General features: G+C 34.3%; 1 protein-coding gene across 1 annotated transcript in view; it reads right to left on the bottom strand.

Moving 5' to 3' along the window:
- LOC140744916 (monocarboxylate transporter 10) overlaps positions 1 to 24,809 on the bottom strand; it is a 149,235-nt gene that overhangs the window by 78,312 nt on the left and 46,114 nt on the right. The window lies entirely within an intron of this gene.

Here is a 24,809-nt window from a genome sequence, read left to right as displayed (position 1 = left end):
AAGAAGCATTAGAAAGTTTTTAAGAACATCGCTTATAAAAATGAGTTTGGTAAAACTTGAATGAAGTGTTATGATTGTGTACCTATTTGATTATTTATTAATAAGTTTTTTTAATATTTTTGTGATATAATTTTACTTTTGATTTTTGTAAAGAATTAAAAAGCTATATTACCATTCATTAGATATTTTTAGAATAACCTTCTCAAGGACGTTTACACTTCTCAAAAACTAAAACAGTTCATTAATTCACATTAATAAAACAGCTGTGGAAATATTAATACCTAACTACATACAAACATCGTTTATGATTATACAATGAATACTTCACTCAACGGATTAAAAAAACAGGTTTAATAAAAACATGTAGCACGTCCAATACTAGTACTAGATAGTCACGCGCCACGTTGTATGGAAGTAGAGATGCGGCGAGAGGAATGACGTCATAAGAAAGCGTCATGCCATTTGCCGTCACGGCATGTACGAGTTGGCTATACCTCCACGACATGGCTTTACCTGAAAGTTATTTTTTATAATATTGGAGTAGGAGAGGAGCACGCACTCCGCCTGATGGTAAGTGGCAACTGCCGCCCATGGTTATCAGTAATCAACCCCAGATAAGATTAGTTTCCTACCTGAGCTTGGCCACAGATACATCGCTACACCTGGGGATTAAGATGGAATCCTTCTCTGGAATGGAAGTATGTCTCCCTTACCACACCTTTCAAACCAGAAATAGGTGTGTGGTGCCGCCGGAGTCGCACCACAAAGGCTTCTACCACCATGCAAACATCTTACTTTTTAAAGAACATAATATAAAATATAATAACAGCGATAATAAACCACAATAAAAACAAATTGGTCTTGCATAACAACAATTCAGTATTTTATAAGATGAAACAATTATATTTTAAGATGTCTCAACAGAGAATCAATAAATTATGAACTCATAAGAAACATTTATATCCACGACAATGTTATTACGAGCACGTGAGGTGGTTTCAATCAACGAATGGTGATTTATTGCAAAAGAACTTAATTTAATGGTGAAATTATGCAGACCCATCTGCCTAAAGCAAGGTCCGTCCAAGAATTGCAAGGTAAAAATACGCATAAGAATAACGACGTAAGTGCAATTAGGGAGCGCTGAGAAAAATGCACTTGTATCAGGTAATATCTTCAATTGCAGTTTGACATTGAAGCTGACATCTAGCGGAGTTTATGGTAATTATATGAGAGTCAATGCTGCATTGTATACTTTTCCACATTTTAAAGTTTTTTATAATGCTGCATCCACACACTTGGTATTTGCCGCATACTCCGCACAAATATGTGGACGCGTCGGAAATGTTCGCCGCGAATTCCCTTTGATTTGCTAAAACTCACTACACTACAACAACTACACAGAGATCAATTACAAGTGCTTGCAAACATACACCAAGTCAAGCGCTCTATCCACACGTTCGAATTCGTAGGTTTGTTAAGACTTGGTAAGCGGTATTAAAGTCACTTCGACGAATTTTGCACTTACGTCACTGTACCTTTGAAGATGCGAATATTTCGCAGCTCGTTTGCGGATCGTTAAATAAGTTTTTACTGCTCACGACTTTATATCACAGCCACGAACGAACCAGTAATGATGTAAAACGAAATGTAATGAATACATTCAATTTACTGTCTAATTTAACGAGATGGGAATATCTTTCATTTGTCAGCATTTCTCTAACTAAACGTGAGGTCAATTTTTCTCTAGCTGCAAAACATATTTCACAATTTGCACTTTCCATTTATTGGATTTCAAAAGCTTTTTTATATAGATATTCTTGTCTGTCTCTGTTACAAATGGACGCTTGAATGGAATTTAAAAAGTGTTTTAAAAAATGTTCTGTTACAGTTATTAAACGTTGATAAATGGGTATCAAAAAGGACGCCATGTTTGGGCCACACACATACAAAATAAGCCTGATAAACGTGTGGAATTTTATAAACAGCTACTTAATTCACTCTCTTTAAGCAAATTATCGAGAAATTTGAGTAATTTTATTGCACCCGTATTGAATGCAAAACTGAGCTGACTTTTATTACAGTTATCAAGTGGTATGGCACAGTAACCTTTAAATCCCTTAATTTTTGGAAATTATTGCCGTGGATGTTTACTTTCTTTATTGAAATGGATTTATGGAAATGGATCTTTGTAATCATTATCATTTTGGATTTTATCGTTCAAGTAACTTTTATTGGACAAGTTTTCTTTGTGAAAGCAATAAGTTCATAATGTATGTATAACGTACGTATGGTATATTGTTATTTGACTTTGACTTTACCAGAAGATTATATAAATCAGCGACACTCTTTTTTCCAATAAAATATGACTAATCCTGGTCGATTTTTCATTCACTTGGTTTTCGAAACTCCATCGAACTTTACATACATATATTATATTTTTATGGTAACATAATAGGTCCATATTTACTACTTAAATGTTGAAGATTTTCTCCAGGTTAAACAGCAAAATATATGGAATACATATGTAATGTGCGGATAAAACGGCTTTCAGGAAAATCTATAGCCTCTTAAAGGCGTGTAAACAATTTTGTACCGAGGATGTACCCTAACGTGATTTAGATGTGTATGGGCACGTGTATCTATACATATAAAAAATTAAAGTGTCTGTCTGTCAATTTAAAAGAACTAACATTTATGGCTAGGTTTTTTGTAGGTGGCTGACAATAAAAATCTATTTTTACCGTTTATTTATCTTTGCCGAATAGATATGGAATTTAAAACTCAAATTTACACTCATAGCCCCACACTAGGGTTCCCTGTGTCGCAGGTGCCATGGACATTGGACACACACAACGACGAATACGGAAACACCCAGAACAGATATTCAAATTCATCATTCAGTGGTCTGTCTGGCCGGGGATCGAATCTGGAAGCCTTTGCGCGACGGACTGGTCACCATGACCAGTCCGTCGCGCGGGTCTTTAACGCATCATTCGCTCTTAGATATCTAATTTAGTTGCTGACTGGACCATAGTATGTTTACTATCAAAGTAAAAAGTCAAAACATTTTCTCAAACGTCTTATTACATTATTTTAAGTAAAAAATGAATAACCGTGCATATAGTTGCAAGTAGTAAAGCCGCGTTCAGAAGCATGCAAGAAAAATGTAAATAAGGGGGAGGTAAGGTACAAGCGACCTCCTTGCCATGAAACGTAATTCCGCTAGGAGTGCCATTAGGCCGAGGAGCGTACACAGCCAAATGTATTTTAGGGTATCGTATTGTGCCGAGAAAACGATGTTTGATAAACCCAACATAAGAGTTCAATGAACTTATCTCTACTCTACGTGGGTTACGGATTTCGATAGGTTAAGTTATGGATAGAAAAATTACTAATATTGTTATATATTTTGTTATTTATAAGCTCTTATTTATTTGAGATGCTACGTTTACTTGAAGTTATATCACTGAAATGCTTTAGATAGATAACTAAAAATAAATTTCAGTACTATTTAGGTATAATTTTCCTAGGACGACGCAATCATAAGATCAACTAGGTGAAGGTTTCCCTCTCGTCAAAAAAAAAAGAAAGGTTTTTCTTAGTAACCATTTTTGCACTGATCTTTTCTACTTCGAATGATGAAGTAAGGTAGAGTCATATAAAGCGTTCCAAGTTAGTCTTCAGATGAAGCGACCCAACTCTATAATTAATTATGTAAGTTGTCAAGTTCACATACATACATAAAATAAAATGAAACAAAATCTTCGATCCAGTTATAAGTAAATAAAATACAAGCGTGTTACAAAGAAAATAAATTAGTAAGTAATTACTAAAATGTGTCTCGGATCTCATTAAAAAAAAAAACAAGAAACGCGCAAATCATAAGAATTTCTTTTATATGACACCATTTTTTTCCATTTTAACATGCAAAATTCATTTTTAATATGTGGACATAGCAGATCCAATATGTGAGGCAATAAATCATTTTTTCGCTATCATCTTATCTTTCATTCTATGAAATAGGTTCATCTAATTAAATTGACATATCTCGATTTAAAATGTTTATACTCAGAGGCGTTTCGTATTAATCGCTTTTATTAAACACAACGTTTGATTCTACTATCATAATAGAGATTTGATAGATTGTAGAAAGTTTTTGTTAGCATTTCGTACAGGTGAGCAATAAATCTTATCATAATTGAAAGACTCGGATCTATAAAAGATAAATAATTCTACAAAGCTTTTCTAATTGGCATTTGTCCAATGGTCATTATTCAAAATGTATTATTATAATCAAAACTATCAAAATAGGATTGAAGTGAACTATTAAAATAGATTGAAATTAAGTTACTTAAAATTATTATATTTATTAACTTGTCATTAAATTGATAATAAATAGAAATTGTAATACAAATTGTGTGGAAACTGTATTTGAAAAGGCGGCGGTCACTTATTTCCGCTTAACATCTGAGGGACAAGGATGTGGCTGAAAAACAGCGCTGCACGGAACCTTGACTCTGTGTCAGCAAACGCTGAACCACCTCGTTTTGCCTCTACAATATTATGTTTCTCTCTTTTTTTTTTGTAAATATTTCTCTTTTATCTTAAATTGTATATTGAGGCAATAAAGTATTATATTATTATTAGAATTATACTAAAAAGTTATTATTTAATCCTACCTTTAATCTCTATCTTATCTAAGTATTTCTGACTTTTGAAAATCATGTTATTAGAAATTTATTAGCATTTAATTGTTTTATTAGTCAAGAAAGACCAAAATTCTACTTGTTAACAGTTTTTACAGTTCCGCCATAAGAAAAAATATGGAAATTTTATTCTCCCTATAGATAAACGTCAAATACTTCTGCGAGTTTGGGTTTCTTAACGACACGAGGAAGAACTAATTGATCAATTATTTTCATAATGAACTAAGGATGGCAATCTGACATCGATTTATCGAAGAATTGATCTTTTGGGTCAAAAAATCGATTATTTTAATCGGTTTCCAGTAATGTTTTCTGACGGATACGTATTTTAGTTGTCTGATGGTCCTGATGACCTTTTTTCGCTATCTTCGCCCTTTGCAGCTTAAAGATCGAAGATCGTTTTTTTTGTGAATCGATTTATTGCACTTCGGTTCGAATTGATTCCAGAATCGATCTTTGCCGGAAAGAATCGCCATCCCTATAATGAACACACATTTTACTGTACGGATAATGTGAAGATTAATGCCAGCTAATGTTACCATTCATTCATTTGAAAGGCTTCACATTCAGAACAGAACAGTGACATGGTTTAGACACGCCAATTCTGTGTTTTGACTGTATACATTGCTGTAAGTAATAGACAATGGTACTTGGTAATTACAAAACAAAAAACATAAGGACTTGTTTCACTATGATCGTGACTTAGTTTATTAACAGCATTCATGGATAATTTTTAATTAAAGATATAATGGGGTACTAATTATCTAATAAGCAAAGACTAATCGTATTAACTTTCTTACAGCAAATACAAATTGCAATGTATTAAAGACTACATAAAATCTCACATCCAATTATACCGTTTCAAGAATAAAACTTTCGTTTTCGTTTAGAAAAACACTGAATTCAGCAGTCGGTCGGTAGCGGCCACATGATTCAGAGATAATGGCAAAAAGAACGCCCTTGCCGGCGTGCGTTAAAGTGGCAGTGCGAAAACAAATTATGCTAAAAGAAACGCATATATCCAACAAGCTCGTTACCGCTGACGATACAAAAAGTTCACAAGAAAATGTATTAAAAACGCGAGGGCGGTCGTCGCCCCACCGCACGAGCCGCCTCGCTTATTTGATAAATAACCTTCCAAATAATAAATCAGGATGGAAGCGGAGGCTGGAGTATTTTGACCCGAATTGAAAGTTATCTGTGCTCGACTGACCAAGTGCAGGCGAGCTCCGGCGGTGTCGCGACAGGAAGCCTAAACGGGAGTTTTTGTCGCTTGTTTATTGCTTCGGTTTCCTTGTTTGCGCGCTTCAGACGAAATGGGAGACTGTTTTTATGTCGAAAGGGCACCTGACGAGGTCAACGTAGTACTAAACTGAGTTATTGATACGAATTTCTGTAGTAAAGATCCATATCAACTTTATTAGTCTTTGCTAGTGACGTTTTAATGAATTCTGCTTATTGTTTTTTTTATTGTTTAATAAAGAGCAAACGCAAGTGTACAGTATAATAAAACATACACATGCCCATGGAAAACTACATAGGTATAAACTACAAATGCGAGCAGCACATTACACCAATAAATAAATAATCCAAAACTACGCACAAATAATGATTAAATAAAATTTTAATACTTAAGTTAGTTGTGAAATATTACGTCATTATTAACTTGGTTACATATATACTAAATGCTTAACTGGATGGCCAAAGTCACCTTTTGTTTGTTAAAAATGTTAAATATTTACTAAGTGCAACATACATTTTTGAAAATCCAACGTAAAATAATTTGATTTTAAAATCTTGTTAAACGAAGATGGAAAGTGACTAAGCCTACAAGCCTGAGGCTGGTAATCTGTAATATCTTCAAAGTTTCGGTCTATCTTTAATTTATTTACTTTCCCGCAGTTATAACTGAAATATCAGGGGTGAGCCGTATTTCTCTTGAAGGCATAAATATTCATAAAAATAAACGAATCTCAGCTAAGTCTGTTTTATATTGGCTTAACGACAGTAAGATAGGAGGAGTGAGATTTCAAAACAAAATATAAATGAATGAGATTTTGATTTATTTATCAACATTGTTTAAACAGGCTTACAGGGAATATTTAAATGTATGAGGAAGGATAAAGGGAGGAAGATTAAGGCGTGTGCTAAAACTGGTGCGTGTGTACGTAGCGGGCATCCGCTTCGGACGGTGGGATACGTCGCGAGCGTCTATAGTGCTATACCGTGCAACATGTGGTATGTATATTGTAGCCACTGTTGCCCACTCATTATTGACCCACTATTTAACAGTACATTTATTGTTTTTTTATGCTATCCCTATTTTCTGTTTTAAACCCTATTGTATTGTTTTATCTAGTCATATAATATAATGTACAGACAACTTTTAATTTGCCGAAATTAACGCATTTTAGTCATTATTTTATTCTGACGACATTTTTTCGCTGATAAATACGCATTTTTGTGATTTTTTGGTTCTAACGACCTTTTTTCCGCCAGACAAATAAGTTCTGATGATTTTACCGAACTTTTTATCTACATGAACATTTCAATATTTTTTCTGCAATTTACTGTTTTCTACTATTTTTTTACGTTGATCTATTTCTTTTCAGTTTGGAAAGCAAGTATGGTAACAACACTCTATTGATTTTGAGAAACAATATGGGAGCGGGTACCGGCCGCGTGCGACCGCTCCGTGAGCCTGCCGCCCGCCATGCGAGGATGACGCCGTCGCATGCGCTCGTGCCTATGATGTTACTTATAATTATGTACTTTTTTATAATATAAGAGTAGCAGACGAGCATGCAGTGCACCTGATGGTAAGTGGCTACTGCCGCCCATGGACATCTGTAATCAACCCCAGATAGGATTAGATATTCCTACCTGAGGTCGGCCACAGATGCGCCGCTACCCCTGAGGATTAAGCTGGAACGCCTCGGAAAAGTCTGTCTCCCTTACCACACCCTTCAAACCGGAATACAGCAGCGCCTAACACTGCTGTTATAAGGTAGAAATAGGTGTGGAGGTGGTGCCGTTGGAGTAGAACCATAAAGGGTTCTACCACCTTCGGTACCTGTACTATTTTCAAAACAAACACTTGAGCGTGTAACCGCGTCAATTGACAAGGCTACTATAATGTAATTTTTATAGTATTTTTTACACATATCGAAGTATTGCTGCGTGTATCCGGAGTTGAAAATATTAATAGGAATATGTAACAAAAGAAACGAAAAGGGGATTCAAAAATAAACAAAAACAAAAGCTAAAGTTTATGGTTTTCTTTTTACAAAATACAGCTCAGACACAAAAGTGGGTTTTGCATTTAACGAACTACAACAATATTGTAATCTGTCTTTGCTTTGCTTTTTCCTTTCTCTATTCTTTTGGTGTCTCTACAATGGGCTAGATAAAAGGCTGCACTGGCAAGTGTTTAAAGTGGCTTTCTAATTTATTTTTGGGAATAAACAATTATTTATTCTTTGAAATTGTTTTAATTCAAATTGCTTATATAAAAGAAAGAATAAATTATATAGTTAAATATCAATATAAATATATTATAAATTAAATTATATTATAATTAAACGAAATAATCCATATTAGTGCATAAAGATTTTTTTATCTCTTTATACTTTTCAATAATTAGAAAAAGTACACATTGAAGTGAACGCTTTATTTTTTATTTTTTCTCGTCATATTAACTGCCTATTAAATGAAAAAACTGATGAAAATTTTCCATTTTCACAGATATCTATATTGAAAAAACCAGCCACATATATTGGAATTGAAATAGGTCGCGGGATCGCCAAATATTTGCTGGACATAATATAAAAAAATCTAGAGTCTATTACGGTTCAAGAGGTGACAGACGGACAGATAGTAGAGTCTTAGTAATAGGGTTCCCTTTGGACATGGAACCCTAAAAATGTGTAAACGAATAACTCTTTCGTTTAAACATCGGTTAAAATTTCAGTGTACGCAAAACATATTTGTCCTACCTAAACCTATAAATAACTTTTCGAAGTTATCCTTGTTGTTATTATTCTAACAAAGCTTCTTGGTTCCAGATACCAGTAGTTGATAACGTTAACATGTGACTGATGGTATTAGTTGAAGCACGCTTCTGATTAATGTGCTTCTTGATAAGGTAAGTGATAATGGAGATTAGCTGGTCTTTTAGGGTCGTGGCCGCTTCGTAGATTTGGTCATATTTATAATATTAAACTTGTGTTAGCTATGATTATTTTTGTAAAGATTGGTATAGCAAACGAGTTTGCATTCTACCTGATGGTAAGCAGTCTCTGTTGCTCATGGATATCTGTGACCAACCTCATATATATTATAGTAGACTAGCTGATCCGGCAAACTTAGTACGGCCTAAAAATCTATATATCAAATATATTTCATATAAAATATAGCCTATGTTACTCGTGGATAATGTAGCTTTCGAATGGTGAAAGATTTTTTTTAAATCGGTTTGCAAAACCAGTTTTTGACCCTATTCTTTACAACCAAACAAACAAACAAAGTTTCCCTCTTTATAATATTAGTGTAAATAATAGTAGAATTGGAGTTGTATGGAAAGACTTCACAGGCACTCCTGAGATGGTTCACGTTATAAATTGATGACGCGGTATCATACTGATCCCACCATCTTGTAGACTTAAATAGGTTTAGTTATTTTCATGCTTATCAGTTTAAGTTTCCTGATTCCTCTCATCATTGTGGTACTTTACACAATGCTTTATGATGTCATTAGATTTGTGAGCGTTCTTCAATTTCCTTACGTTTGTGCTAATATCTTACTTGCTACTAATTAGTTTTTGTTCGTTTTTAAAACCTATAGTTTCTTTATCTAAAATAATAGTTATAAATATGCACTTCCAATATAAAATAGGTTTGGACTCGCTTGGATTAGCCTATAAAACACTATGAAATATTTGATTTTTTAAGTCAGCATACTTACTTGCTGTAAAATATTGAACAAGTGATACGAACTCACAAGTTATAACGTTAAAACAATAAACCCATGAAGTAAATACGTCAAAAGTTTAACAGCGCCATCTGTTATCGCCGTAACGAACTGTTACGAAGACAACAGGAGAAAGCTTTGTAGAGACGCCTACTACCTCAGTCCTTTTGGAAGGGAGCGATGTAACTGTTGTAACGGTATTGCAATAGATGGCGCTGTTATATTTGTAAGCATAAAAATGTACGTTACAGTGAGAGTTTTGAAAAATGGCTTGACAGACATAATGTACTTTTTACTGATAATTTTTCAAATTTACTTTGATACATTCGAATATAAAAATATAGATATAGATTATCAAAAGGGATTGCAAAATTTATATTTCCTTATCTTCAGAGTTAGTTCAATTTTGCTGTAATTAGCCAAGTTATTGTAAACTTTGCGTTTACAAATAATAAGTTGAACATCGTGTTTAAAATCAACAACTCGGTGATAAGTTAGCCACTGTTTGGTCTTTGGAGAACGCATTTAATAGCTGTTTCTTTAGGCAATATTGAACCAGATAAGATTTTCGCTCAAATATTATTTATAAATTATCTAATTTTGCAGAGTTACTTAGATAGGTTTTTAGGGATAAAATAAAAATCACGCATAGAGTATCTACGGCGGCATTGAATAAACATTTTGAATATCGAAATACATCCATCCATTCATCAGCCTTTTGAGGTCCACTGCTGGATCATAGGCCTCCTCTCCTTATATCGAAATATTTGATAGAAAAATACTTATCAAATACAAAAAAAATATATGATATCCAATGTAAACATAAAACATTTTATGAAATTAAAATAGGTACTCTATAAGTAATCAAATCTATTTTTTTATGTAAAATGACTAGACAAAAAGCTATAAATAAAATTGGTTCCGAAATTTTTATGTATTTTGGTTATTAACTTTTTTTTTATTTTACAATAAATAATTTTAGAAACAAAGTTGTAGACAATTTAATTTAGGATCATAATTGCTTACGAATTTTCTTCGCAATAAATCATTTTAGAAACGAAGTTGTAGATAATTTAATTTAAGACCATAATTGCTTACGAATTTTCTATGCGACATAGTTTGACTGATAGAGCGAGATAACCCTTTTTCAAGATGGCGACCGAGGGATAAGAGTTGTGACGTCACAAATATGGATTTCGTTACACACTAACCCCTATTAATATAAATAGGTTACATAGGTTAACTCTAGCTAAGCCAGAAAGCAATCACAATGTACAGTAAACAGACAATCAATAATATAATCATGCTCAGCTCGTTCCTATCCAGTTATATCCGGTTTCTCTCGCGCAATGCTCTGAATTTCCCAATAGAATTCAAATTCAAACAGCTCTGTAAGCTCAGATTTTTATATATGGATATTTGGTATTCATAACCAAGTGCCTTCCTTGAAAGCTACTTTGAAGAGGATTTTATTTCGTACTAATGTCTTTTCTTTACCTTATTGCATCGATATGTTTGGTTTACTGTTATTGTTGCGAAAAGACAATATTTTTCTAAAAATATAAATTTAAAATAGCAAGAAGTCTACCTAATGGTAAGTGATCCCTGCCGCCTGTATACGCCTGTGGACACATATGATCAAGTACACATAAAACTACATATAAAATTGGGGTACTTAAACCGATGCATAACCTCTCTTGATTGACTAACATGGTCGTCTCACGGGTAAGGCGATATCCACATTTTTCCACCAAAATGCAAGAACTGCTTTTAGCTAGATATGGTGGTGGAACTTTCCCGGTCGATTATTAATGATTTATCATCATCATGGTAGTATTTACTATTTATATTTTTTGTGCGATCTGTGAATTTCAATTGTGTGAATTGGACGCTATTTTTATTTGCAACATAAGTACCGATAAAGAGACTCCACGACTCTACATCCTAAATAAATATTTTATGGCGAAACCCTTTTACGTAAGAGTCAGGGGACGGCCAATGACTTTAATTGTGTGACGTTAACACCCATAACACTTAAACAATTATAGTCTACCAAAGGTTAAATATTGACAATTTTTGCCTACCTTCATTGTCAAATTCAAAAATTCTATAAGTGTTTACTGTAAGTCTGAGGTTATTAACTAAATCATAATATCGAAAACCTGCAAACCATATTTAATATATGTTTTTTTCAGGCACGCATGTTTACGTCTCACTACAAGGATATATACATAGAGTCAGAGCAAGGAGTGTACAACGCATTTCGTAATTGTTATTTCGATAGTGTAGATAGGAGAAGGTCCTATATGAAATAACGTTTCGATAATATCCACTTTAGTCCAGGCAGTAAACTTATTTACTTTATTTATCAAAAGTAAGTATCTTTAAATGTTATTTAAATTTTAATATAATATTAGCGGGTAATAATAGTATTTGCACAAACTCGTTGAGCGAGGGTGTTCGCGAGGGTGGGCATTCTCTTTTCGCTTGCATTATGTCGTGTCACGTTTTATGTACGTTCTCTGAGATTTGTAAACTTGCTTGTTTTATAATAAAAATCTATGGATTTTTAACAGTGTTTTGTGTCTTTAAGTAACTGATATCGACTAAATTGTTTTGATATCTATTATATGAAATAGGTTGTTTTTAATATTTTCTAGATATTATTTTTACGATTGAGATGAAGATTATGATAATAGTAAACTATATTTTAATATGAACGAAAGAAAAACGAGACGTTCCAACTTAATTGCTAGGTGTGGTAAAGCAACTGAGTCTAGCGAAAAAATCTAAGTCTTGGTATATTCAGGAGTCTAATCCTAGGATCGAATGTTGATATCCATGAACAGCAGTAGCCGCTTAATATCTTAGACTGCATGTCCGTTTACTATCTCAATATTACAAAATATGCAAGTAAAACTGACGCACGAAGTAAAAGTGAATTTTATTTACTGAAGAAAATTTTACATAAATGATAAACAAACTACACTTTTCACCGCATGTATTCATTTAGGTATTGAAGAAAATTGTACACAAAGTTAAATAAATACACATTTTCACCGCATGTATCGTAACCGTTAATATTGCATTCCGTTTGGTTCCACGTGACTACATAAGATCGTTTATTCGCACGCGCCTAGCTTTTATTTTCCATTCATTGCACAAATTGAGCGAATCCGAAGAAATTGAATGGAAAATTACACTATCCTAAAAACCTTTAAATTTTTAAAGTAAGCTTAGCAGCCAACCTAATGGAAATGCGATAAGTCTTTCATATAGTTATAATTTTTCTATTCTGTGTGTTAAGAAATTCAGTTGATACAACTTGCTACAAAAAGATGCATAAATAATAATAAAATTAATGGAGAATTTTATAACAACAAGTATCAATCATTTTCCGACGTTAAATCATCATATATACGTTATTTCCGACGTTAAAGCATCTTTTCCATCTTAAATAATTATTTAATTTCAATTCAAACCTATTGTAAAAAAAGAGTTTTAAATTTTTAACGACTAATAAATAGTTATTTAATGAAACTATGGACTAAGTTTTATCGACACAGAACTATTAAATTTTGTTGCTAAAGCGTTTTATCTGAAAATAGGTACGTATATAATATGTGTACCGTAGACCAATATAAAATGTGTCTCAATAGGGCGGGTAAATAATATCACACATAGATCAATGTCTACATCCCTTAAAAGACTTACAAACATTCTTCACGCAATAACATTTTATCGGGCATTTATATACGTTGACCCGAAATGTAATTCGAGGGAACTGAATGTGTCATAAACTGACTTTATAAAGGTCGTGTGAAGAGGCTTCTATCAGGTGTAGTCTGAAGGTCAATTACCCTGCGGCAGATGGTGGCATGTAAACAGTATTTATGACACCTCTATTCCCTTTGGTCCTTAGGACTGCTAGGATCCCAAGGTTAATGTAGGCTAGTTGATGACATGAGAAACTTTTTCGGTTTTTGTATTTTTCGTGTTCAGTGCAGGTATTTTGGTTTTAGCTGTTGTTTGTTTGTTATTTATTATTGGTGGTATTAGATAAAACAATTGTTTACACCGTTCGTCTCAATCAACTTCAAACTGACAGTGACAAGATTGGGGTTACCCGTTTCTATAATAAAATCGCCATAGAGTATACGTTGTCACCCGACCATGTACGCGTACAACCACTTTGGTCGTACGACTTGTCACTAGTTAGAATATTTATACTACCTATTACTTAATGAAAAATTAAAATTGTCAGTTATTGTGATGTATTTATAACATATAACCGTGTGTCTGTTTGTCTTCCTTAGTGTTATTTATATTTTTTGTTTTTTGTGTTGTTATGCAATTTGTTTGTTAAAAATTGTATTAGTGTCCTTCCAGATTGCTGGCAGGTAGGAGTTAATGTTAATTATTTGTTTTGATATATTTAATGTAAATTTTAATATAGATATATATTTGTATTTTAATAGGTTAATTTTAAATAATTTAGTAGGTTATTTATATAATATATGATGTTACTCAATGATAGCAACGAGCATCCACTGTCCTTTTGTTCTGCCTCAGACGGATTAAGTAGTAACGATAGCTTTGAAAGTATTCCTCCCATTAATATAACTCTAGATTCTTATTTCTCAGATGTACTGAAAAATTTTAATGTTGTCCATATTAATGCACAGAGCATTCCAGCACATTACCCCGACCTGTTGTCAACATTTGATAGCACACATATTCATGCTATTCTTGTTTCGGAATCGTGGCTTAAGCCATGTCTCCCTTCCACGGCATTTTCTCTTCCTGGATTTCACCTAATCCGCAACGACCGTACTGTTCGGGGCGGTGGGGGAGTTGCAATCTATCTTCGTTCCCATATCCCTTTTTCGATTATAAGTATATCTCCGCAGGACATTTCTGGGAACGAATCTGAGCATCTCTTTCTGGAAATTCATCTCTCTAATGCTAAACTACTTCTTGGCGTTTTTTACAGCCCGTCTCTTACCATCGATTACTTTTCCTGCCTAGACAAACTGCTTGAAGATCATTGTCCACTTTTTGACCATACAATTATTATGGGTGATTTTAATACTTGTTTACTCAAGCAGGATGTCAGATCTCGTAAACTACAATCCTTAGTAAATGCGGCTAATCTAAATATATTGCCACTAAGTGCAACACACTTTTTTCCAAACTGTGACCCATCTCTGCTCGATTTAATGATTGTATCATCATTGGATCACGTTGCAAAGTATGGCCAGTGTGCTGCCGAAGGTTTCTCATATCACGACCTTCTCTATTTGTCATACAAAATCCGTCCTCCTAAAGCTAAGTCAAAGATTCTCCTTCAGCGTAATTTCAGTGGAATGGATATTGCAAAGCTTCGCCAAGACGCTGCCAATATTGATTGGGGTGTCATTGAGTGTGTAAGTACTGTCGACGAACAGGTGGAACTCTTTAACTCCTTATTAGTACAACTGTACGATTTGCACGCCCCTGTTCGTCCAGTACGCATACGACATCCACCAGCTCCTTGGCTCACTGACGACTTGAGGTCTTTAATTAATAAGAAAAACTCTGCCAAAGCGAGGTACAAACTAGATTCCAGCGAAGGTAATCTTGAGCGGTATAAGTTCGCAAGAAATCGGTGCAATATGATGTGTAGAGATCTACAACGACGCCATATTCATAAGTCTGTTCAAAATGAAGACCCTAGCAGGGTCTGGAAATTTTTAAAAACTTTAGGAATTGGGAAATCACCAAATAATTCTCTTCCGCACAATCTCGACCTAAACGATTTAAATCGTCACTTCTCCGTCACGTCTTCCATTGATAGCGAAACAAAAGAAAAAACTCTAAATCAACTGTCACATATTCCCAATCCAACTTCTCCTTTATTTTCGTTTAGTCAATTTTCGGATCGTGATGTCGAGGGGGCAATACTCTCCATACCATCTAATGCGGTCGGCAGTGATTGCATTAGCCGTAAAATGATCATCCCTCTCCTTGACATACTTCTCCCTTGCATTACGTCCTTGCTGAATAGTTCCGTCCGTAATAATTCCTTCCCTTCCATTTGGAAAGATGCCCATGTCATCCCTTTACCCAAAAAATCCAACCCTTCCGAATTTGGGGACTTTAGACCCATATCCATACTTCCTTTCTTATCTAAAGTCCTCGAGCGCCTCATCCACCATCAGCTTAGCTCTTTTCTGTCCGCTAATGTTCTACTTAATCCTTTACAATCCGGTTTCCGTCCTGGTCATAGTACGGCTACTGCATTGCTAAAAATCACGGACGACATACGCATGGGGATGGATAATCAACAGCTGACGGTGTTGACGCTGTTGGATTTCAGCAATGCGTTCAATGCTGTTGATTTCGATATCCTCTTGGGGGTCTTGCGTTCTCTCTACATATCTCCGACGGCTATTGACTGGTTTCATAGTTACTTGCATGGCCGCCGGCAGCGGATTCAAATTGATGACAAATTTTCGTACTGGTTGAATACGGTTGCCGGTGTACCGCAAGGTGGCGTGTTGTCTCCTCTCCTATTTACTATTTTCATAAATTCTATTAGTCTTCATCTCACTTCGCTCTACCATCTATATGCAGATGATTTACAAATCTACAATCATGCTTGCTTGAACAACTTACCCAACGCTATCAGGATTACTAATGCTGATTTGGATTGTATCTCGACTTGGAGCAAAACCTTTGGCCTAAAATTAAATGCTACCAAGTCTCAGGCTATTATCATAGGGAGTTCGCGTCTGATCTCTAGGATCGATTGGCACCAGTTACCACCAATCGTACTGGATGATGTGTGTATTCCGTATAGCAATAAGGTCAAAAATCTGGGTATCTACATGGACCAACACCTTTCATGGATACCTCAGATCTCAGAGGTCAGTAGAAAGCTCTTTGCTGCAGTGAGCTCGCTACGTAGGCTAAAAAATGTTTTACCCATTCCAACTAAAATTACGCTTGCACAGTCCCTCCTCTTACCAATACTTGACTATGCTGATGTGTGTTATCCTGACATTACCGAGGAGCAATTAAATAAGCTTGAGCGACTCCAAAACTTATGTATACGGTTTATATTTGGCCTAAGAAAATATGACCACGTTTCAGAATATCGTGCTAAACTCAAGTGGCTCCCAATTCGCCTTCGCCGGAATGCTCATATTCTATCTCTTCTCTATTGTTTACTATTTAATCCAACTGCTCCTCCTTACCTCAAACAACGCTTCCAGTTCCTCCACTTGTCCCATGACCGAACCCTTCGTTCCTCAGAAAATCTTGCTCTCTGTACTCCCTCTCACTCAACTTCTTTTTACAAAAAATCCTACACTGTATCCGCTATCCGCCTTTGGAACTCCCTCCCTGTATCTATTCGTTTCTCCCAATCCTTATACTCCTTCAAAAATCTCGTCAAATCTCACTACCTTCACCTCTAACTATTTTTCCTCCCTAAATCTGTGCTCTTGCTATTCACCTATAAAACTGTGTTAACTTTCTTTTTGTAATTTTATTTTTTTTTTTTTTAGCTTCTTTCCCCTTTATTTATTATTTGTTCTATAGTATGCTATCTCTATATTTACACTTAATTTTATATATTTGTCCTGCATCTATCATTTAATTGCACCCTCCCTATTATTTTAAGTCATCTCTTCTTTAACTCCTCATCCTAAGGTTGTCTGGAAGAGATCGCTGTTTTAGCGATAAGACCGCCTTTTGTATCGTCCAAAATTGTATGTTTTGTTTTGTGTTCTTTTTTGGGTACAATAAAGAATATTATTATTATTATTATTTGTTGAGCTCTGCAGTTAAGTTTCGCGCTTTTGTTATTGTGTTTTTAACTACAGTTCTTCTTTTTAAATGTATTGTGATGCGGTGTTTAAATTTATGTAATTTTCAGAGTTACAATTCCTAGGTTATTTTTTCGTGGATATTTCATATCACATTAATTATTCGACAGATAGATAGATGTTATTTTTGATTAGGTACATTCGTAGTGTAGTGGATTTTCGGGGATAAAAGCCTATAGATTTGCGTTCCTAGATCTGTCTAAATTCCGCTCCAGAGAATATATCAGGAACATCAATTTGTGAACCATTGTTACCATATATCGGTTCGAATCTGAAATAAATTCGTCATTTTATTGCTTCTATTTTTTGAACTCGTAAAACAGAGGAGCAATCAGAGGATTTTATTTTCGTGGCAATATGGACAACTTTTGAAAATCTAGTTTATCGAACTCCAATAAAAGCCGAGTTCCATAAAGATCCACCGGTTCCAACCATTTGCCAAATTTGATTGCGACGTTTATTTACTTTAAGCCTATCACAGTAGACTGAACATGATGTAACTGAAATATTATACTTAGTTCAAGATTGTGTTTATTTAAGGTTTTGGTGATTCAAAGATTTGTTAAACAAACTATAATTATTTAACATTTAATAAACATTTTATGCCTTATTACTCTTGAAATTTTTAGGGATTCTTTTCTGAATTGATTGTCTTATTTATTATTAATTAGTTTTATAACCGTGCAGTTTGTTTATTTATTTTGTCTATTTGCAATTGTACTATGTATTGCAATATTCCTGAATAAAGTATTTTTTTTTCTACTTTCTTCTTTCTATTAGATTGGTTTCTATACTTTTGTGTATCAAGGAAAGGGGCACTTACATGAGACATTTCAAGGGCTTGCTAGGGCATCTGTGGTGAGCCTAAGTATTTAATTTAATTTGCACTTCATTGTAGATAGGCCAAGTGGTTAATTACATTCAGTTGAATAGCCTGATAGTTGGCTATTTCAATGTAAGAAAAAAGGTTTATTTGAACACCGAAGAGGGGAGTTTTATGCAAAGAAATAAAATCTTGTGCGACTCAACGGTATACACGAAGGCTTTCGTACTGAGTAAATACTTAGTTACTTTAGTTTATTAAGTAAATATATCTCTCTAACAGCACTATTACATACTCTTTAAGAGATTCAAGTATATATCTAGACGCACAAAGGCTTAGTGATATGGCCCCGTTTTTACCCTTTGGGTAAGGAGCCCTAAAAAGGAGTAACTGTCATGCGGCGGTAATCTCTGAAACGACAGGCCCTTTACATAGTTAATTCAGCGTTAGAAACTTATCTAATCATTTAATAGAAATCATTATAGCAGGTTCTAACGATGAAAATTATGGCACCGTTCAGAAGTTTTATATTCTTTGGTGTTGGTACTTTTTTACAAGAAAGCACTTTTCGCTTAAATTTTATAACTTCATCAACTGAAAGCTGTAACTTTTGGAGGCATCCAATTAGTAAAGATTTTTCGTTCAATAACTTTCGCTGACGTCGAATTTTGGATGAAAATAAAGAAGTCATTTTAAGTGAATTATGTTTTTTTTGTTCTAGTCTAATCTGTTAAAACAAAATTAAGATTTTTGATATATATTTCATATTCGTAGGTTTACATTTATTCTTGACTTAATATTATTTCAAGGGCCGACCAGCATATTAGAATAATATTTAATCATTCTAGAAAATTTATCATCTTAGCGCTATATTTGAAATTGTATTAATTAATTTGTGACCCAAAAATCATTCTAATCTAGTTTTTTTTGTATTTATATATCCTATTTGGGGTTGATTACAGATGTCCATGGGCGGCAGTAGCCACTTACCATCAAGTGGACTGCATACTCGTCTGCAACTCTTATATTACAAATATATCTTCAACATTATTAAAGGCTTGATCGTTTAATAAATAGCGAACATATATCTTCGAAGGCCAGCAAAGAATGATTTATAATGATGTTAAGTGGACAGTGAATAGACATAAGCTTTGTTTCTTTCAAATAAAGCGTGGCTTTTCAGATGTAATTTATAGTGGTCTTAAGGGATATATCGGATATATTCTGGATTGGACGCAAATAAATTTCTTGAATTACACGTCGCAGACGAATCATTTGAACAAGAATCAGTACTTGTGAAGTCTGGGCTTGAGATTATCGTGTTTGTGACATTTTATATAAATGGACTGGTGAAGACAGAACGGTTATGTTTTTGTTAGCTTAGCAGAATATTTATAAATCAATACAGATAAGATTACATTAATAATTCTTTAAACTATACGTCTTTAAGTTAAATTTAATTTGCAAGTTATGTATTCATGTAAAAATCACAAACATATTTTATTTGTTTGCTAGTTAGCATGATAAAAACAAAAACGTGTTACTTTTTTTTGGGTATTTGATTTTTTTGGACTTGTTTTGAAGAATGTCAAAAAATGCTTTTATATGAACAGCGCAGTGATCAGTGGTATACAGTTTCATTGGCACTAGTGGTCATTTAACATCAAAAACAGGTTAAAATTTACAAGAACAACATAGAATTTGTTTCTCACTAAATTTAATGTTGTAAAGTTTTATAAACAAAATATTCCTTATACACCAAGTACCTACAAGTTAGTTCGCTACTCCAATATTCAAAATTCATAGTAGTTTCAATCGACCGCGCTAGTTCAGAGATTATCCCATTGCGGTTAGACATATGACAGGCCTAATTCATAGCGAGACCACGGAATTAAATGGCCATTTATATTTGCTACATCACGTGCCATTACCGAATATTAGAGGCCTGAGTTAATCGTACTCGGATCATCCATCAAAGTAGGCCAGTCATTGGGCGCCTACAGATTACATCTTCCTCAATAGATTCTACGACAGACAGATACCTAATTCTCATCGTGCAATCATAGATCAAGTTTCTGAGAACATTTCTGAAGTTTAGATGGAACTATCCATTGAAGGAGTGCTAATTAGAAAATTGTGATATAACCCTTTCGAAGCGCTTTACTGTACATTTTGAAAAACATGTTGGTATGAAGTTTTACAGTAGTAAAGTTAAATTTCTTCTAATTAATAAATTGCAGTACCAATTCTGACCACAATGCAGAGATAGGCTGTTTTGAAACTCAGCCTCTGAACTGGAGGGTCCAAGGTTTGAAATTTAAACAAAAATGAAATGCGTGATTCAAACTTTCAATTTTAATGTAAATTCAAACCGTTTCTGATTTTTAAAGCTTTCTTAAATGGTGAAAGAAAACATCGCGAGGAAATCTATATGTCGACGAGTTCTGTAAATATGTCCTTAGAGGTTTGGGAATTCTATCAATTCACTCGGAGAAAATCTTTAAAAAGTTCTTAAAAGTATGTGAGGTCTACCAAACGCTCTTAGCTAACGCGGAGGACTATGGTCTTATCCATTTTCATTTTGAAAGGAGACCCGTGCCCAGTGGGAATATAATAGGTGAAGGATAAACATTTTTATTTTGCATTTAATCCTTATCATTACTAATATTATAAATCCGAAAGTAACTCTGTCTGTCTGTCTGTCTGGTTGTCTCTTCTTCACGCCCAAACTGAACTGATTTTAATGTAATTTTGTACAAAGATAGTCTGAGACCCGAGAAAGGACATATGATAGTTTTTATCCCGGAAATCCCATGGGCACTACGGATGGACCCAAAACATCGATTATTTTAATCGATATTAGTAAGGATTGAATCGTAAACTATGCATTTAATCAAGTGCTGATCTTTAGCAAAGTTGAAGGTACGAATTTTCAGTTTTATGTATGTTAGTATGTTATATTATTTTCTTTTAAACGCGGGCGAAGCCGCGGGCAAAATCTAGTTAACTAGTTATAACCTCGCGCTCATTCGCGGTGGGCTGTTTGTTATTCGTATGTTGTTTAATATTTAAATTAAAAACAGATTTCGGAGTTGGAAGATCCAGGAAAGTGTTTATTAATTACTTTATTAAGCATCCCCTAATTGCTTATTGATTAATTACGAATAATATTTCATTTTGGCACATATATTTTGATTAAAGTACTTGTTAAAATTACTCTGATAATATTTTGTATGACGCTTCGCTTAATATAAATTCACCTCGTATGTAAAGAGTTGCGGGTTCAACCCCCGGTCAGGCAAACATTTGAATATAGCATTTCTGTTTTGAGTCTATATGTAGGCGATGAGTTATTTGCATTACATAGGGAATTGTATTAGTCATATAGAAAAATAAAATTTAATTTTATTAAAAATAAAAGATTATATCATATCCAATATTACGATTAATGTAAAGGACTCCGCTCGCGTTGAATCCATTTTCAAATAGCTGAACATCTGCAATTTTGATTCAAACATTTTCTTATTATTATGTAAAATGATTGCCAACATCTTCAGAAGTTTTTGATTTAAATCCCTCCAGACGGTTTGAACAGATGTTTTAGTTAACGAATATAGTTAAAAAGTAATTAGAGGCTGAAGAATTTGTACTGGGCAGACACCTTTAAGTTTTTTAAAGCACTGTCAGGCCCTGTTCCTGAAGATGTTTTCCTTCCTTTACTGTTAAATCACGAGATAATAATGTCTAATACGCACATAACTTTGAAAAATCGGAGGTGTGCATCTGGGATTTGAACCTCGTTTCCACCGATTGAGAGGTTGAACTTCAAGCATGGAAGTAGCAAGTGAGCATACGGTCCATCTGATGGCAAGTGGCTACTGCCACCTATGGACATGTGTAACGAACTCAGTATTGAACGGGGATCCTATCGGAAGTCGATCATAAAATTGTTGCCACTGCTTTTTTATAATATAGAAGTAGCAGACGAGCATGCAGTCCACCTGATGGTAAGTGGCTACTGCCGCCCATAGACATCTATAATCAACCCCAGATAGTTATTATAGTTATTAGATATTTCTACCTGAGGTAGGCCACATATGCACCGCTACCCCTGAGGAATAAGCTGGAATGCCTTGGAAAAGTGTCTCCCTTACCACACCCTTCAAAACAGAACACAGCAGCGTCTAACATTGCTGTTATTAGGCAGAAATGGAAAAGGTGTGGCGGTGGTGCCGTCGGAGTCGAACCACAAAGGGTTATACCACCTTCAATACATGCTTACATAATATGTCGTATATGTACGATTAACTCACTTCACTATTTTAGGCCGAAAACTAAATTTGCTTCAGTGCAATAATTCAAATACAGTACAGCTGTGCCTACAAGGTAATATTGTACAACTCTACCAAAATTCAGCTCTCCATTAGAATTGTTAGGCCAATTGACCTATTTGATATTATTATCATTTGCGTTAACCCAATCTACAAAGTGCGGTGCGTTTTGATTTATCGCATGATATTTCTATCTAATAGGTACTTGAAACAGTATTTGAATATTTGTTTGTTATCTTCGTAGGTGTTTTTTTTGTATAAATGTGTGAAAGATTCATACATCAACAATCAAGAAACACTTGTGTATGAAGTTAAATTTTATTTTTAGAAAGCATTTATTAAGTATTGCAAATTAAACCGACAGTACCCAAGATTTATCTGGCAACTTAGTCCTTGACGTTAGCATTTTTGACCGACCTCAGCCAGGGCAAATCTAATATTGTTTTTTATAATAATAACGCTTTCTACACTCACAGCTCCACACTAGGATTTCCTGTATCGTGGGTGCCATGGACACACACAAAGACAAATACATAAACACCCAGACCCAGAAACAGAAACCTAAATTCATCATTTAGATATCTGTCTGGCCGGGGATCGAACCCGGGACCCTCTGCGCGTCAGACCGGTATGGTGGCCGCTCCGCCACGCTGGTCGTCAAATTATGCAGGGACGAACGCTCTGTAAACTTTTTTTTATAACTGAACTTTCTCCTCATTTATTCCGGAAGCGCTATGACATGGGGCTCTTCAAAAAAAAAATGCAAAAAGAGCTCTCTTCCAAAGCTGACGATGTATTGGCGACTCCTCTGGTGTTGCAAATGTCCATAGGCGACGTTGACTGCTTTCCATCAGGTAGCCCGTCTGACTTATCGTTTAGGTATAAATATAAAAAAATAAAATAATGGACCTTATATCTTAGCATTTCCCAGCTGTGCCTAAAAAACGACGAAATTCTAACTACCTAAGTCACCGCAATTTTGCATCAGTGGATCGCTTGATTACACTCATCCAAATTTACTGATAGGTATTTAGGCAACTGAAAGCACGTATTGTGCCAAATTATCTCCTCGAGCAGTACAAAACAGGTCTGCCTTTGGCTGGACACAGATTATATGCCAAAAAAAATAAATGTTGAAAGTTAAAAATTCAAACTTAATTTTGCTAAATCTTAAAAACCAAACAGATTATCAAACATCAAACATATGTAAATTCCAATTAAGATAAGAATAAATTATCTCTTAATTAATCTTTTTGTCCCCAAAAAGTAGTTCCCGAGGAATATATGAAAACCTCTGACGGCAGGCGAAGCCGCGGGTGAAAGCTAGTCTTAAAACAACCGAAGAGATTGTCATCACACATCTAAACTCCAATTAAGATAGTTCTAAAACAAAAACGCTAAAATTAGTTCATCTATTTCGGAGCTAGGATGTCACAGACAGCCCGAACTTATATCACTCGCGTCGGGGGTTAAAAATAGCTTCAATTTGTAACTTAGCAAATGCTGAATTGTTTTAGTCTAAGCTAATAATACTGGGATAGCTTAGAAATTTAACTAAGTACGAATTTCAGTCGAACGTGTGTAGTTTCGAATATCAGAATGTTTATTAAGCTTTCTGTGTTAAGAATTAAATCTTATTATTAAAATATAATAATCTAATCTTTAAAATATATTAAGAAGCAGCAGTTGAGCTGTCATCATATTCCATGTAAGTATGCTTAATTCGTAAATTCTATAAAATGACGTATTTTTGGATTTTATTATTTAAAATTAATGATAATATGGCGAAAAAGAAACTCTATGTCTACAAATACAATACAACATATCCTCCGGTATTTTACATTGTAATTGATTTGTTGTTTGTGATTTAAAATGATTACCCTTAGTTAAAACGTTTTCCAGGTTTATACACTTCTTTATATGAAGACAGACACCAAAATATAAAGTGGCTGGTCTTGAAAACAGTTTTAATTTTAGGATTTGACCATCGCCTAGATATGTAGAGTTTATCAAGTTGATTAACACATAATATTTTATGTTCTTGTGCGAAAATATATTAAAATATACCTAGGAGTTTAAATAAAACAATTATTGATGTAATTTGTT

Source organism: Epargyreus clarus, unplaced genomic scaffold (genome assembly GCF_041222505.1).
Source record: "Epargyreus clarus isolate Ecla_fem2 unplaced genomic scaffold, WU_Ecla_fem_2.2 ptg000009l, whole genome shotgun sequence".
Taxonomy (NCBI): Eukaryota; Metazoa; Arthropoda; class Insecta; order Lepidoptera; family Hesperiidae; genus Epargyreus; species Epargyreus clarus.
The sequence above is the reverse complement of the archived record's forward strand: the minus strand, read 5'-3'. Positions and strand labels throughout refer to the sequence as shown.